The 15,483-nt window shown below is 44.7% G+C and overlaps 1 protein-coding gene across 1 annotated transcript in view; it reads left to right on the forward strand.

Annotated features, from left to right (window-relative positions):
* The window catches only part of cadps2 (Ca++-dependent secretion activator 2), a gene marked incomplete at its 3' end in the record, with an annotated part of 521,480 nt that overhangs the window by 295,067 nt on the left and 210,930 nt on the right, over positions 1–15,483 (forward strand).

Consider the following 15,483-nt stretch of genomic DNA (forward strand, 5'->3'; position numbering starts at 1 on the left):
ATAAAAAGGCCAATCTCTCAAAAAACGATTTAAAAAAAACAAAAGCCAGAGCAAATAAGTGTGTTTTTAGGTGTGATTTAAACACCTGCAGAGTGGGGGCCTGCCTAACATGCAGAGTGGGGGCCTGTCTAACATGCAGAGTGGGGGCCTGTCTAACATGCAGAGTGGGGGCCTGTCTAACATGCAGAGTGGGGGCCTGTCTAACATGCAGAGTGGGGGCCTGTCTAACATGCAGAGTGGGGGCCTGTCTAACCTACAGAGTGGGGGCCTGTCTAACATGCAGAGTGGGGGCCTGTCTAACATGCAGAGTGGGGGCCTGTCTAACCTACAGAGTGGGGGCCTGTCTAACATGCAGAGTGGGGGCCTGCCTAACATGCAGTGGCAGCTCATTCCAGAGCTTTGGGGCTGCCACTGCAAAAGCACGGTCCCCCCTAAGCTTCAGCCTGGAGTTTGGAACGGCCAAGAGGAGCTGGTCAGACACTTTGGCTCGTTAGTGATTTATGACACTTTGGCTCGTTAGTGTTTAGTGATTTATGACACTTTGGCTCGTTAGTGATTTATGACACTTTGGCTCGTTAGTGTTTAGTGATTTATGACACTTTGGCTTGTTAGTTTTCTAGTGATTTATGACACTTTGGCTAGTTAGTGTTGTAGTGATTTATGACACTTTGGCTTGTTAGTGTTTAGTGATTTATGACACTTTGGCTCGTTAGTGTTTAGTGATTTATGACACTTTGGCTAGTTAGTCTTTAGTGATTTATGACACTTTGGCTCGTTAGTGTTTAGTGATTTATGACACTTTGGCTCGTTAGTGTTTAGTGATTTATGACACTTTGGCTAGTTAGTGTTTAGTGATTTATGACACTTTGGCTCGTTAGTTTTCTAGTGATTTATGACACTTTGGCGTGTTTAGTGATTTATGACACTTTGGCTCATTAGTGTTTAATGATTTATGACACTTTGGCTAGTTAGTGTTTAGTGATTTATGACACTTTGGCTTGTTCGTTTTCTAGTGATTTGTGACACTTTGGCTAGTTAGTGTTGTATTGATTTATGACACTTTGGCTAGTTAGTGTTTAGTGATTTATGACACTTTGGCTCGTTCGTTTTCTAGTGATTTGTGACACTTTGGCTAGTTAGTGTTGTATTGATTTATGACACTTTGGCTAGTTAGTGTTTAGTGATTTATGACACTTTGGCTCGTTCGTTTTCTAGTGATTTGTGACACTTTGGCTAGTTAGTGTTGTATTGATTTATGACACTTTGGCTAGTTAGTGTTTAGTGATTTATGACACTTTGGCTCGTTCGTTTTCTAGTGATTTGTGACACTTTGGCTAGTTAGTGTTGTAGTGATTTATGACACTTTGGCTCGTTCGTTTTCTAGTGATTTGTGACACTTTGGCTCGTTAGTGTTCTAGTGATTTATGACACTTTGGCTCGTTCGTTTTCTAGCGATTTGTGACACAGTCAACAGTCTGCTCTCAATGGAGAAGCGGTAGAAGCAGCTCTTGTCCCGGTGTGTTTCCTGAGTCCTCTGAGGAAGCGTCACTGCCGGGGTGCCAGATCAGTCATTTCCTGGAAAACAGAAAGGAAAAGGGTTGAGTCACCAGCACACGGGGCATATATATAATAGAATAGAATAGAATAGATCTTTATTTGTCATTGTTGGTACAACGAAATTTGTTAGGAACATCACCACTGGCATACAACATAAGATATAACATGTGCAAAATAATAATGTCAATAATAATAGTAATATAGTAATAAAGTATCAATGTCCCAATGTCCCAATATATAACATACCGCTGCTGTCGGGACAAAACCTCATAACTCCAAAAACCCAACTTTTCAGCAGATGAAAAAAACTAACACAGATTTGAGGGTGAATAGAGTTAAGAGGTTTAGACAGATGATCGGTTTAATGCTTTCCCATTGTTTAAACTTTGTAAAACCCACACACACATATGGAGGATGATCTACGGAGTTGATTTATATAATAAAAAAATAAATAAAAAAAATGGAGTTATGAGGTTTTGTCCCGACAGCAGCGATACCATCATTGTCCCAAGTGCATTTAGTGCTTGTGCAAATAAATTAATAAATATAAATATTTCAGTCCAGTGAGTTGATGGAAGGAGGGGGGGGGGGGGGGGGGCGTTGACTTGCAAAGGATGAAGTATTGTATAGTGCAGCAATGCAAGTCCGGTTCACAGTTATTGTTGTAATGTGGGAGTGGGAGTTATGTCACCGGGGGTGGGATGCGGGGGGGGGGCAAGTTGATGTTCGTCGTTGAGCAGCCTGACAGCCCGTGGGTAGAGGCTGTTGGTCAGTCTGCTGGTTCCGGACTGGATGGATCTGTACCTTCGACCAGAGGGCAGCAGTTGAAAGAGATGGTTTGCTGGGTGGTACTGGTCTAGTAAGATGTTATTTATACGCCGTAGGCAGCGGGAGGTAAAGACTGTGGAGATATCTGGGAGGCTAGCTCCAGTGATCCTCCTCGCAGCCTTGACCACTCTGTGGAGGGCCTCCTTCTCTGCCCTGGTGCAGCCAGTAAACCACACCAGTAGTCCGTACGTGAGTACACTCTCTACTGCGTACACTCTCTAATGCTACTAATGTTGTGTCCAATTAAATGCGTTCTACAATGACATCTACAGCACATTGTAACTGAGCTGGCACTCTGCCTCTCTAACTAAATTGAGAAGGGGTTACGTGTCTCGCTCAGGGACACTTCGACACGCTGCCCGGGAGGAGGAGGAGCGGGAATCTAACTGGGATTACCAGACGACTGCTCTACCTCCCGAGTCACTGTGGCCCCCCATTAATGGATAATCTTGTCGTCCCGTTGGTCACTAGTGGTATAGTTCTGTGCATAATGGTGAGGAGAGAGCATTGGAATGAATACTTTTATCCTGGATTTGTTCAAGGTTCCTATATTATGAAGGTTTAGTCAGATCCTGGATCTGTTTTAGATTAATGAATTTAGCATTAGATTAGCAGAATGGGTACAATACAGTACGGCTCAATACACACAATTGTTAAGGGGATGCAGACCAGAGAAAGACTTTCGTCTTGTTTACATCAGGGTCCTCCATTTTCAATATTAGATTTCTATATTATGAAGCTTAAGATGCAATTTACAATTCCTGAGGGCTGACTGGGACCAGCATTCTAAAATGTATTTTTTGTGGGGTATATTCACATGCTTTCTTAAAGGGTTTGATCTGCAGATGGGATCTTTTTGGAACTTTCTTAATCCATCGTGAAGCAGGTCTATTCTATTCAGATGTCTTTACAAACATTACCGATGTAAACAACCCTTTTTAAGATACAGCAGCACATACATTTATAAACCTGTTCACCGGTGTCCAGCGTTAGTCCAGGTCAGGGTTGTCATGGAAACATCATCGTCTCCTCGTCTCCATCTAGACCTGCTTCACTAACGGACCCTGGCTCTGATCCGTGACGGTGAAGGAACTCCCCGAGCTGCAGACACTTACGGAACAGAGTAGCTGACTGTGCTCCGGTGAAAGTCTTCCATTCAACAGCGTTCATGATCAAATGTATTTCATTAAAAGGGCAGTAAAACTATATCCACAGGACTTGTATTTCAGTGCTAGAAGTATTACATTTTTCAGTGCATTCTTGAAAGCATTCCATTCCCATTGCATACTAGAAAGCATTCCCTTTATAATGTGTTGACCTTTGTTGGGAATTCTATTATGCTTATATAGTGGTTTTACATGTTTATGTCATTTACAAGTACCTCAAAACCGTACCAAGTTAAAAATACTTGGTTACTCTCCTCTTGCTGACTGGCAGTGCCATGGAACTATTTGAAGTCTAGCAGCTCCCTCTAGTGGTGATTTATGAGAAGGAAAGAGGGACTTCATTCAATTCAAAGGGTGAATTGCTGCAGGAAATCATTAAAAACACCTAGACTATCTCTACACTTAAATGGGACATGATCATTTAAACATAACATGGCAGCATCTATTTCTCAGGGGAATAGTTGTGTTGTTAGTTTAGTCCAGAATACAGCCGTGTACATTAGGTGGGGAGATTACAGTGGAGTTAGAATAGCCATCTGTGTACATTCTCTCTGTGAACTAACTTCCAGTGAATAAAATATCAGTGAAATTAAACTATTCTCTGTTTAGCCTGAGACCTGGTGAGCAGCGCTGCAGGACTCGTGACTCGACTTGGACTCGAGCTCTGACTGCATTTGGACTCGGAAGGTGCAGGACTTGTTAATTGAGAAATAGTTATTTATTTTTAATCATTTGGCATAAGATATTGATGGCTATATTAATACCGTAACATTATTTAATTTCGTGCAAGGGCATGTTTAATGTAGACCTTTTTTTATTTGTACGTCAGCTCTTTGACTGGCAGAGTGGAGCTGACTCAACCTGGAGGACTGGGACTGTAGATTTAGTGACTCGACTACAACACTGCTGGTGAGACCCCCACTGGTGAGACCCCCACTGGTGAGACCCCCACAAGGACCCCTGGGGCCCCCAGACAGGGGAGAGGGAGCAGGGAGGGGAGAGGGAGCAGGAAGACCCCCACAAGGACCCCTGGGGCTCCCAGACTCCACTACATTACCATCTAACTACAGCATAGATAGTTAATTACCATTGAACTACAGCATAGATAGTTAATTACCATCTAACTACAGCATAGATGGTTAATTACCATCTAACTACAGCATAGATAGTTAATTACCATCTAACTACAGCATAGATAGTTAATTACCATCTAACTACAGCATTGATAGTTAATTACCATCTAACTACAACATAGATAGTTAATTACCATCTAACTACAGCATAGATAGTTAATTACCATCTAACTACAGCATAGATAGTTAATTACCATCTAACTACAGCATAGATAGTTAATTACCATCTAACTACAGCATAGATAGTTAATTACCATCTAACTACAGCATAGATAGTTAATTACCATCTAACTACAGCATAGATAGTTAATTACCATCTAACTACAGCATAGATAGTTAATTACCATCTAACTACAGCATAGATAGTTAATTACCATCTAACTACAGCATAGATGGTTAATTACCATCTAACTACAGCATAGATGGTTAATTACCATCTAACTACAGCATAGATAGTTAATTACCATCTAACTACAGCACCATAGATGGTTAATTACCATCTAACTACAGCACCATAGATGGTTAATGATTTCTGGACTATGTAATTTGTAGCCACATGAACTCCCCTCAGATGCGAGTCCTCTGCACAATAAGTGTTATTGGCTGTGTGGCGGTGATCTATTTGGCGGTTCTTAACCATTTCACTGCCAAACGGTTAACCCTTTCACTGCCACACTACAGAAGGTTAACCCTTTACTATCACACTACCGACGGTAACAGTATCTAAAGGCATCTAACAGAGTTTCCTTGTCAACAGCTCGCTTTTGTTTATAATCGCATGTCCACCTGAGTTTTCTGTTGTTGTTCTATAGTCTAGAATCACATTTCCTACCTTGTATAACCTTTTCAAAGTAAATTTTTCGCCATTTTCTTCGCTCTCGCAGTGTTTTTCAGTATATCCCATCCGTGTTTAGATTCACTTACGGTTTTGGCGAAGTTGTAATGAGTCGGACATCCTTTGATTGACAGGCAGTTAGCGTGTAGCTTGCAGTTAGATTTTGAGGAACATCATATATATACATCAGACTCAGTGCGCGCACATCACCGGGGCAGAAAGGAACGTAATCCTGGTCAGAACAACGGGGCAGACTACAATATATTTGCATTTGTTAGCCATGCTAGCGATCTAAACAATCAATCCATGCCAAAGCTAGAGATAAGATAAAATAAGAATAAACGTCAAGTCAAGAGTCAAGAGTTTTATTTGTCACGGCATACAAGTATACAATGAAATGCGGGGGGTCTTGCCCGCAACGATTGTGCATAATACAATAATAATAATATAATAAGAATCCAATAGAACGACATTGTGCAATAATACAAGTAAACAAAGTAGGGCATATCGGTATCTGTACATGAGTTATTTACAGAGCATGGTAGGTCCTGTGGTAGTGGAGTACACTGTTAGCTACGGATGAGGCACTGGGTCTTTATGTACACTGCTATACAATGCTATATTATACAATCTCAAGTTATACTATACTATTCTTAAAGTGACCTTTCATTTTGTAAAGTGACCATAAGTGTGAGCATGTGCAGCATGCGTGTGTGTGTGTGCTCATGTTAAAGTGGCTGCTAGTGTGTGAGCGTGTACAGTGTGTGTGTTGTGTGTGTGCTCATGTGTGCTTGTGTGTGGAGAGTTCAGTGTTCAGGGCTCTGATGGCCTGGGGGAAGAAGCTGAGCCGAAGTCTCTCTGTCCTAGTAGCTGGTGTTCGCAGGCGTCTGCCTGACCTCAGCAGCATGAACAGGCTGTTGTTGGGGTGGTGAGGGTCTTTCATTATTCTGCAGGCTCTGGATTTGCACCTCTTGTTGTATAGAACCTGCAGGGGTGGTAGTGCAATACCCGTGGTACGCTCGGCCGATCGCATCCCACAACGTTATTGTCCCCGAGGGGGAATTTACTTGTAACGACAGTGCTGCATCATTCTGCAATGACCGAAGAAGAAGGATATATATATACAATCATTCATTCATTCAGTTAGTAAAAAGGACTGCAGACAAATATGACAACATGGAGACGTGCAACCATAATACATAAGTAGGTAAACTCATTTCAAAAGCTTCAAAAAGCTTCATATTGCACCCTGCCCTAATTAAATTACAACAGATTAGGACTTGGACAAGAAAGAAAGAGGTGACAGCCCACTGTTAGGTGGCACCTCAAAGAAATCGACCTCTAGTTTTTTTTATCTAGGAGAGAGATGGATGTAGGAAGGAAGGAGAGCTTGTAGCCGTTGCTCTTATATCTACATCAGGGGTGGGCAACTTTGTATATGGTGAGAGCCACTAAATTTCCACACTCAATCTGGGGGGCCGCATTGTTTATCAGCAGTCCCGCCAGTAGTACCCCATCACTCAAATAGCCCATAATAGTCACAGATGTGATAAATAAGGCATATAAACTATTATAATTTGTTGTAACTTTGTTTTTATTCCATTTCAAACGCATTTAGTAATGCTTAATTTCAACTTTATGAATTTATAAATATAGCTGAATCTGAAAGTATTGCTGTGTAACCCAAATATATACAAAAATGACAAATTATAATTAAGGCTTCTATTCAAATATGTATGAACTTAAAGCCCACTGTTCAACAAACACAAAGCAGCATTCCTGCTGCATTTCACTACAACAGTAAATCAAAAGTGCAATAATAAATGATTTTGTTAAATGTATAAACTTTTATCCTGCTACTAAACAAAATATTCCTGAGTACCTCCCATTGACCCTTTATCAAACTGGCATGACATTCACCCTCCCCCCACAGTGGGTCAATAATGGTTCTGTCTTTAATGAGACACTTGTGGTCTCTCCTGTTGGCGCACAATAGAAGGAATGTCAACTTCAATGTTTGTGCATGCGATCTGCATCAGATGAAATAACATTTCATTTTTGTGTGCGCGCGTGCACAGAAAAGTGCTGGGACGGCGTTTTATATAGTGCCTTTCAAGGGACCCAAGGTCGCTTTACATAGGGGGGGGGGAATACCAAAGTAACAGACAGTGGACAGACACAACATATACATATATATAAAGTGAGAGATTAGGGGTTAAAGGCCAAGTTGAAGAGGTGGTTTTTGAGCAGTTTTTTTAATGAGTCCAGAGTTGGGGCGGTGCGGAGTTCTGCAGGGAGGGAGTTCCAGAGGGTGGGAGCTGCCACACTGAAAGCTCTGTCCCCGAAGGTCCGCAGTCTGGTTCGGGGGATGGAGAGCTGACCAGTGTCCGTGGATCGCAGGGACCGTGACTGAGTGTAGGGGTGGAGGAGGTCAGTGAGGTACTGAGGTGCCAGAGCGTGAAGGGATTTGTAGGTGATGCAGGATTTGATGGGGAGCCAGTGGAGGTGGATGAGGGTGGGGGTGATGTGCTGCCAGGGTTTGGTGCGGGTTAGAACCCTGGCAGCTGAATTTTGAACATACTGGAGCCTGTCCAGGGTTTTGCTTGGGACCCCGGACAGGACCCCGTTGCAGTAGTGATCCATTGGTGGACTGTTTCCAACATGGTGGACTTGATCACCTGCAGTGATGTAGACATCCTTGTCATCTGGGAACTGTCCATCTGTTAAAGGAAAACTCCAACATTTTGGGAAATTAGCTTATTTAACATCTTCCCTGGAGTTAGACAAGAAGATGCATACCGTTTTTGTCTCTGTGCGTGCATTTAGCTTTGGGAACAGTCGCTCCGTTAGCGTAGCTTAGCTTCATCACTGGAAGTGGGGCGGTGCAATAGCCTGACGTTCCCTTACAGCAGTGTTTCTCAAAGTGGGGGGCGCGCCCCCCAGGGGGGGCGCAGAGGCATGACGGGGGGGCCTGAGATTTATTTAAATTTTTTTTTTCTTTTTTTGGATTACAGAAAATTATCACTAAAGTGCTATCTGTTGCAGCTGCACTGTTCTCCATGAAAATATTTATTCTCAAAATCTGAAAATCATTATTTAATTAATAAAACACAGAAAAGGATCACCAAGTTACTCTGGATAAAAAAAACCTTTACAGACAACATTGAGACAAAGCTTCCTGACACATCTCCATCCAAACTCAGGCGCACCGAACTATCTGAACAATGTCACACGGTCGAAAAGGGCGCTCGTCTATTGGGCAGTGGAAATGTGTGTGTGGCTGCGAGCCCGTGTGTGCGTGCGCGCGCGTGTGTGTGTGTCTGTGTGTGGACTGCGAGCCCTCCAGATCAGCGGAGGCGAGTATTGACGTGGCATTGATCCATTGATCCAATGCCGTGCGCCTCGGTAATAATAATAAGCCGCGTTTTTTCTTCCTTCTTCCCAAGATGCACAGATAGATAGATAGATAGATAGATAGATAGATAGATAGATAGATAGATAGATAGATAGATAGATAGATAGATAGATGCAGTGTGCTTGTTTTGCAGTGAGTGCTGCGAGCAGTGGTAATAATAATCACTTCCTATATTTGGTTCGCGTTTGGTCCGATGAAGCGAACCGAGACCGACGTTTTCAGGCAGACCAGAGTTCGCCTGTTTGGTCCGGCGGACCGAGTTCGACACGCATTCACACAAACCCGAAAAACCGGACTATCGAATTCTGGTCCGAAAGTCTGGACCAAACAGCCCCTGTGTGAAAGCGACCTGAGAGTGTGGTGCTGAGTACCAAGTATCTCATGATGCAGCAGTTAAGGTGTTGATACCATTCAGCACCACATACAGTATCTGTGTGAAGCTGGCTTTTCATCCATGACAGCTCTGAAAACAAAATATAGGGCCAATTTGAAAGGTCACGATATTGGTGTTATTTCAATAAATTTAAACATGCTTGTTGAGATGCCTCTTGATGCACAATCGGCAGGATTCAGTGCAGTACTTACATGTCTCCATTGGGAAACCTCAGAAGCTGCTCGGATGGCTGTGACTCTATTCGCAACGAAAGTGTGAAATCTGGTAGTTTCATTCTTAATGTATTTCAACACTGATGTGCTATCTGTCCAGAATACGGAGCTCCCAAGTGGGACTTCCAGTTTAGCTTGCTTCATCTTGTCCATACGAGCGGCTACTGTAGCTGCCGTTAGCTCCATTCGTGGTCTGGTGACTGACTTCAGTGGTGCGACCCGGGCCTTACCCATGATGAAGGAACAGTGGATTTGATGTTCAATGTTTTCCAACAACAGGTAGGTAACGGTGCCATAACCAGTCTCACATGCATCGGAAAAGTGATGGAGCTGAGCTGAAACCACGTGTCCAAAACCCTGGGGTTTGATGCATCTCTTGACCTTGTAGTCTGATAGATGGTGTAGATCCATTAACCAGTGGTGCCATTTCTGAGCAAGGACCACTGGAATGCTTTCGTCCCACCCAAGCTTCATCCTGCTTAGCTCTTGCAGTAACTGCTTTGCCGGAAGAATGACGGGTGCCAGAACTCCCAGGGGGTCGTAGACGGAACTAACCATAGAAAGGATACCCCTTCTAGTAAGTGGTCTGTCTTGGATGGCTATCTTGAACTGCAGTGAGTCTGATTCAATGCACCACTGGATACCGAGTGCCCTTTCGACTGGCAACACGTCCTGATCCAAATCAAGATATTTTATTTCCTTAGCTCTCTCCTCTTCAGGAATTGAGGCTAAAACAACGCGACTGTTGCTGACCCATTTGTTTAGTTTGAAGCCTCCTTTTGCACACAAGGCTGTGAGGTCTTGAGCAAGCGTCAGAGCTTGATCTTCTGTTGCTACTGACTTTAAACAGTCGTCTACGTAAAAATTCCTCAGCACTGCGTGTATGACTTCTGGTGTGAAGTCTTCTCTATGGTCCTTTGCACACTGCTTCAGAGCGTAACTGGCACAGCTTGGCGAGGATGTGGCTCCAAAGATGTGCACTACCATCCTGTACTCTTCAAGCTCTCCATCCAGATCTCCGTTTGGCCACCAAAGAAACCTCATTAGGTCTGAATCCTTGTCTGGGACTTTAACCTGGTAGAACATGGCTTCAATGTCTGCTATAAAGGCTACGGATTCGCCACACAGCGATTATTGGGAAATTCAGCATCCTCCTTCCTAAGTGGTAGGCCTATGTTATAGTGGCCATCCACCAGTTTGGCTGACTGGGAGACACGCTCTATGAAGACGTGGTCCTCTCTAGACATTTCAAGCTGCTCCTCCCTCTGTCGTTCAGGGAAATCATACCTGATTTGTTGCTGCAGAAGCGCATCTAGCTGTACAACCGAAATTCTGTGTGCCATTACAGTCGACTGTCCACAGGGGGAGACAGAACCTTTTTTTAGGGGTCCATTGACGGTCCAACCCAACATTGTTTTGGCGGCGTATGGACCATCTCTCTGGCTGTTGATAACCATCCATGGTTCCATGGCCTTTGGTACATTGGTTCCGATTAACAGGTCAATGTCAGCATCAATGTGACAGAGATGTACCTGCTGCAAATATGGCCACTGATCCATGTATTCCTGAGTGGGAATATGGTCTTTGGTCACAGGTATTTTCTTCTGCGTGTAGACAGTGGGGAGTTCCACTAGTGTGTTGTCGTCCATGCCACATACCTCCATTCCAGAGACCACGGAGGTACTGACGACTTCCTCTTTATTCATGGTTTTGAGAAGGATGAGTGCCGGTGCTTCCTGAGTCCAGAAAGGCATAAGTCTGTATCATGCGATTACCTTTCTTCATTTTCACCCTCACCGGCACTATGGATAACATGCAGTCAGGCTCCCCGGCCCCTGTGTGGGTCTCGCCGTCTCCAGTTATAAATGCACTGGTAACAGTCTGTTCCCTATTTTTATTTTCTTTACCACCGTCGACCTGTTTATGTATGTGGAGTATGGTAGGGTGCCTCAGTGAACACACTCGACAAGTCACTTTCTGTGTGCATCCCTTGCTCATGTGTCCATATGACAGACAGCCAAAGCACACTCCTTTGCTTTTCAAGAAATCCAACTTTTCCTTTTGTGGCTTCTTGTCCAGTTCTCTGCAAAGGTCCAAACTGTGCTCTCCCTGACAGAACAAACATGGCTTGAGGGCGGCTGGTGAGGGCCTTCCACTAACTCTCTTAACGGGTGAGACACTGGTAGTAAAACCACTCTTCCTCTCCCTTGGTGTACTTGGTCGATATGGAAGTGGCCCTGCTGTTCTTCCTGAAGAGGTGGGTGTTTCCTTTAGGTTCCCAAACAAAGGATGTGACATGATTCTAGCTTGGTGATCAATGAAATTAACTACATCAATAAATCTAGCTTCCACTTTTCTCTTGTAGGTCACATGCCAAGCCTCTCCACCTCTCTCTCATTCTGTATGGCAATTTAGAGAGAATGGCTCTCATTGTGGTTGGATTATCCATCTCCTCCATGTACTCAATGCTGTCCATCGTTTTACAGCATCCAGTTAGAAAGACTGAATATGCTTGTAGGGCTTCAGCATCTTCAGCTTTGACTGCTGGCCAGTTGAGGGCTTTATCAATGTGAGCTGTTGCAATCTGGTACTCGTTGCCATAATATTTCTTTTCGCCTCCGTGTATCCTATTGAAGCGTCCATATGTTGGCAGCTCCGTACCACTTCTCGGGGTTGCCCCATGGTAAACTGCTCCAGGAAATACAGTCTGTCCTTGCAGTTTTCAGTTCTATCCTCAATACCGTGTTCGAATGCACGTATAAAGAACCTGTATTCTAATGGATCCCCTTTAAACGTGTGTATGCTGAGAGGTGGTAAGGATGATAGTCTTTGCTGCTTCACCAGTACTTCGGTTATACTATTCTGATGTTGCATGACGTCGACGATCCTGCCCATGTCGGGTGTTTCCCTGTATCCTTCTAGAGTGACAGCACCATCATGTCTGACGGCTCCATTTTCATGCTGTTTCGCAGATCCTCCATGGCTGACCCTTAAAGCAGACATTCCAATTTGGGGCTGTTGTGACGTTTCCTTTCGTCTTACAACAGGCTCCCCTCCTATGTTGCTTGGTCTTGGGTGAACAGGGTGATATACAGTTTGAACACTTTCTGATAACAGGCTGCTGTGTCTGTTCAACTGTGCAAGCTGAGCAGATGGAGTAAGAAGCTGGAATTCCACATCATACACATGTGAATTTGTGATGGGTAATGTTGTGATGACATCAGTGGAGGTGGGCATCATTGCCTCCTGAATAACCTTTTGTGAGGCTTCCTTAGACCTTTCCATTTCATCGAAATATTCGTTCATTCCATCGCCTGGTCTATTGTCCATCTCATGAATGTTCTCATATTCTGTGAAAACACTCAGTTTAGCACTGGTGGCTTGTATTTCAGTTTGCAGTTCCAACTGCTCCCTTTTGGCCTTTAGTTCAGCCTCCTCCTTGTCCAGTGCTTGTTTTTTTATTAATGCTTCTGCTTTGATCAATAAAACTGCCTTCTCAGCTTGTAGTTTGAGTCGGGTTGAGGATGTAGAGGAGTAATCCGAGTGCTTACTCCCTTTTGATGACCTCCTTGAACGCCTTGAAGAGGTGTTTGAAACGCTGTCCCTTGGGTGGATCTCTTCTTCACCTTTGTCATATTCAATATGTGGTTGTGCCGCTTCAGTCCACGTTTGAACATGGGCAGCAAATGCATGCAGTGCTGCTGCTTTAGGCTCGTACCATTCTGCTTGGTCCTTTTCTGTTTCCTCTATAGATATTTTGGTTAGCAAACCCTTTACAGCTGTATTGAGTTCATGTAACTCGCCACACAACTTGGAGAAATCTGTCATTTTTGTGTGAACCAATTCCACATTTCCATGATTTCCCATAAGTTCAGTGATTTCATTAGTTTTTTTAGTAAGTGCACCCAGTTTTGCACTTCTTGATCCTTTTAATTTCTGTAAAGGATCCTCAAAAATACCACTCTCCATTTCCGCCATAATGTGGGCAGCTAACGAAAACCTCTTAATTCAGATGAGCAGCGGCGTTGTATGCATTTAAAACAGAACAGTGATTTATGAATGAAGCAGCTAGGGCGTTGGAAACAGCGCACTTGGCGAATGCTGCGCGTGACGTCATCCACTCTCAAACGCACACACACCGACCCGCTGTCAACCACAGAGACAGAGTCCGTATCGCTGTCAACCACAGAGACAGAGTCCGTATCGCTGTCAACCACAGAGACGGAGTCCGTATCGCTGTCAACCACAGAGACGGAGTCCGTATCGCTGTCAACCACAGAGACAGTCCGTATCGCTGTCAACCACAGAGACAGTCCGTATCGCTGTCAACCACAGAGACAGTCCGTATCGCTGTCAACCACAGAGACAGTCCGTATCGCTGTCAACCACAGAGACAGAGTCCGTATCGCTGTCAACCACAGAGACAGAGTCCGTATCGCTGTCAACCACAGAGACAGAGTCCGTATCGCTGTCAACCACAGAGACAGAGTCCGTATCGCTGTCAACCACACAGAGACAGAGTCCGTATCGCTGTCAACCACAGAGACAGAGTCCGTATCGCTGTCAACCACACAGAGACAGTCCGTATCGCTGTCAACCACAGAGACAGAGTCCGTATCGCTGTCAACCACAGAGACAGAGTCCGTATCGCTGTCAACCACAGAGACAGAGTCCGTATCGCTGTCAACCACAGAGACAGAGTCCGTATCGCTGTCAACCACAGAGACAGAGTCCGTATCGCTGTCGACCACAGAGACAGAGTCCGTATCGCTGTCAACCACAGAGACAGAGTCCGTATCGCTGTCAACCACAGAGACAGAGTCCGTATCGCTGTCAACCACAGAGACAGAGTCTGTATCGCTGTCAACCACAGAGACAGAGTCCGTATCGCTGTCGACCACAGAGACGGAGTCCGTATTATATTTTCCTCTTCGCCAGCACAAGATACCTTCAAACAATAAAGACGGGGGGGGGGGGGGGGGGGGGGGGGGGGCGGGCAGGTGGCGCACGGAGATTACGTTCGTCACCAACACCGGGAGACACTAGGATTCGCCTGTTCGAATCCAGCTCCCGGCGTTGCTATCAGCTTGGCTGGCCTCTCACACTGATACAATTGGCTGTATCAGGGGGTGGGAAAGCTGAAGGGTGGGTCCTGGGCGTTGTGGACAGCGACCCCTACAGTTCGGTCGGGGCGCCTGCTCAGCGAGGGTTGGAACTGAGGAGAGATAGTGTGGCCTCCCACACGCTACACTCTCCCCGGTGAGAACCTGCGCGGCCAGGTTGGCCTGCCCCAGGCTGCACATGCGTCGGAGGAAAGCATGTGACAGTCTCCGGTCTCCCGGACCAACAGTAGGGGAAAGTACGCAACAACCAGGAAGGGTGGGATGGGAGAAGAATCGGGAAAAAGGAGGGGAAGAAAGATTAAAAAAAAATAAAAATAAAAAAAAAATAAAGACGGCCGCGCCGTTTATGTTCATCACAGCCATTCCACAGTTCAGATGCAACGGCTCATAGTTGGCGATCCGAAACAAACATCCATTCTTTACTTTACCTCCGTCGTTGTTGCGCTTAGAAGTTGTCTGTCGGCATTTTGTCAGCGGAAGTTTTTGACAATGTAAAGGCAATCCTACTTGCCTTGAGGCTCCAGGTAATGCGTTGTTAGTCCGACACGCTCCGAATTGCAGTCCAAAAGAAAAGATGACGCTGATCCGATGTACTTTGTCCAAACAAACGGGATTTATTGGAAAGCGAATCAGCCCCAATAGCTGCCTACCACTATAAAACAAACAAAAAGGGTTTTGTAAATGAACGTAAACTGTCAATCAAGTGCGAATTGAGTGCGAATTAAGTGCGAATTAAGTGCGGTCAAAAACTATATGGTACCGCTATACCTGGGCCTGCCTGAACTCTAAATCACCTGCGAAGTTATAGGAGTGGTTAGGG

Source organism: Notolepis coatsorum (genome assembly GCF_963971535.1).
Source record: "Notolepis coatsorum genome assembly, chromosome: 18".
Classification (NCBI taxonomy): Eukaryota; Metazoa; Chordata; class Actinopteri; order Aulopiformes; family Paralepididae; genus Notolepis; species Notolepis coatsorum.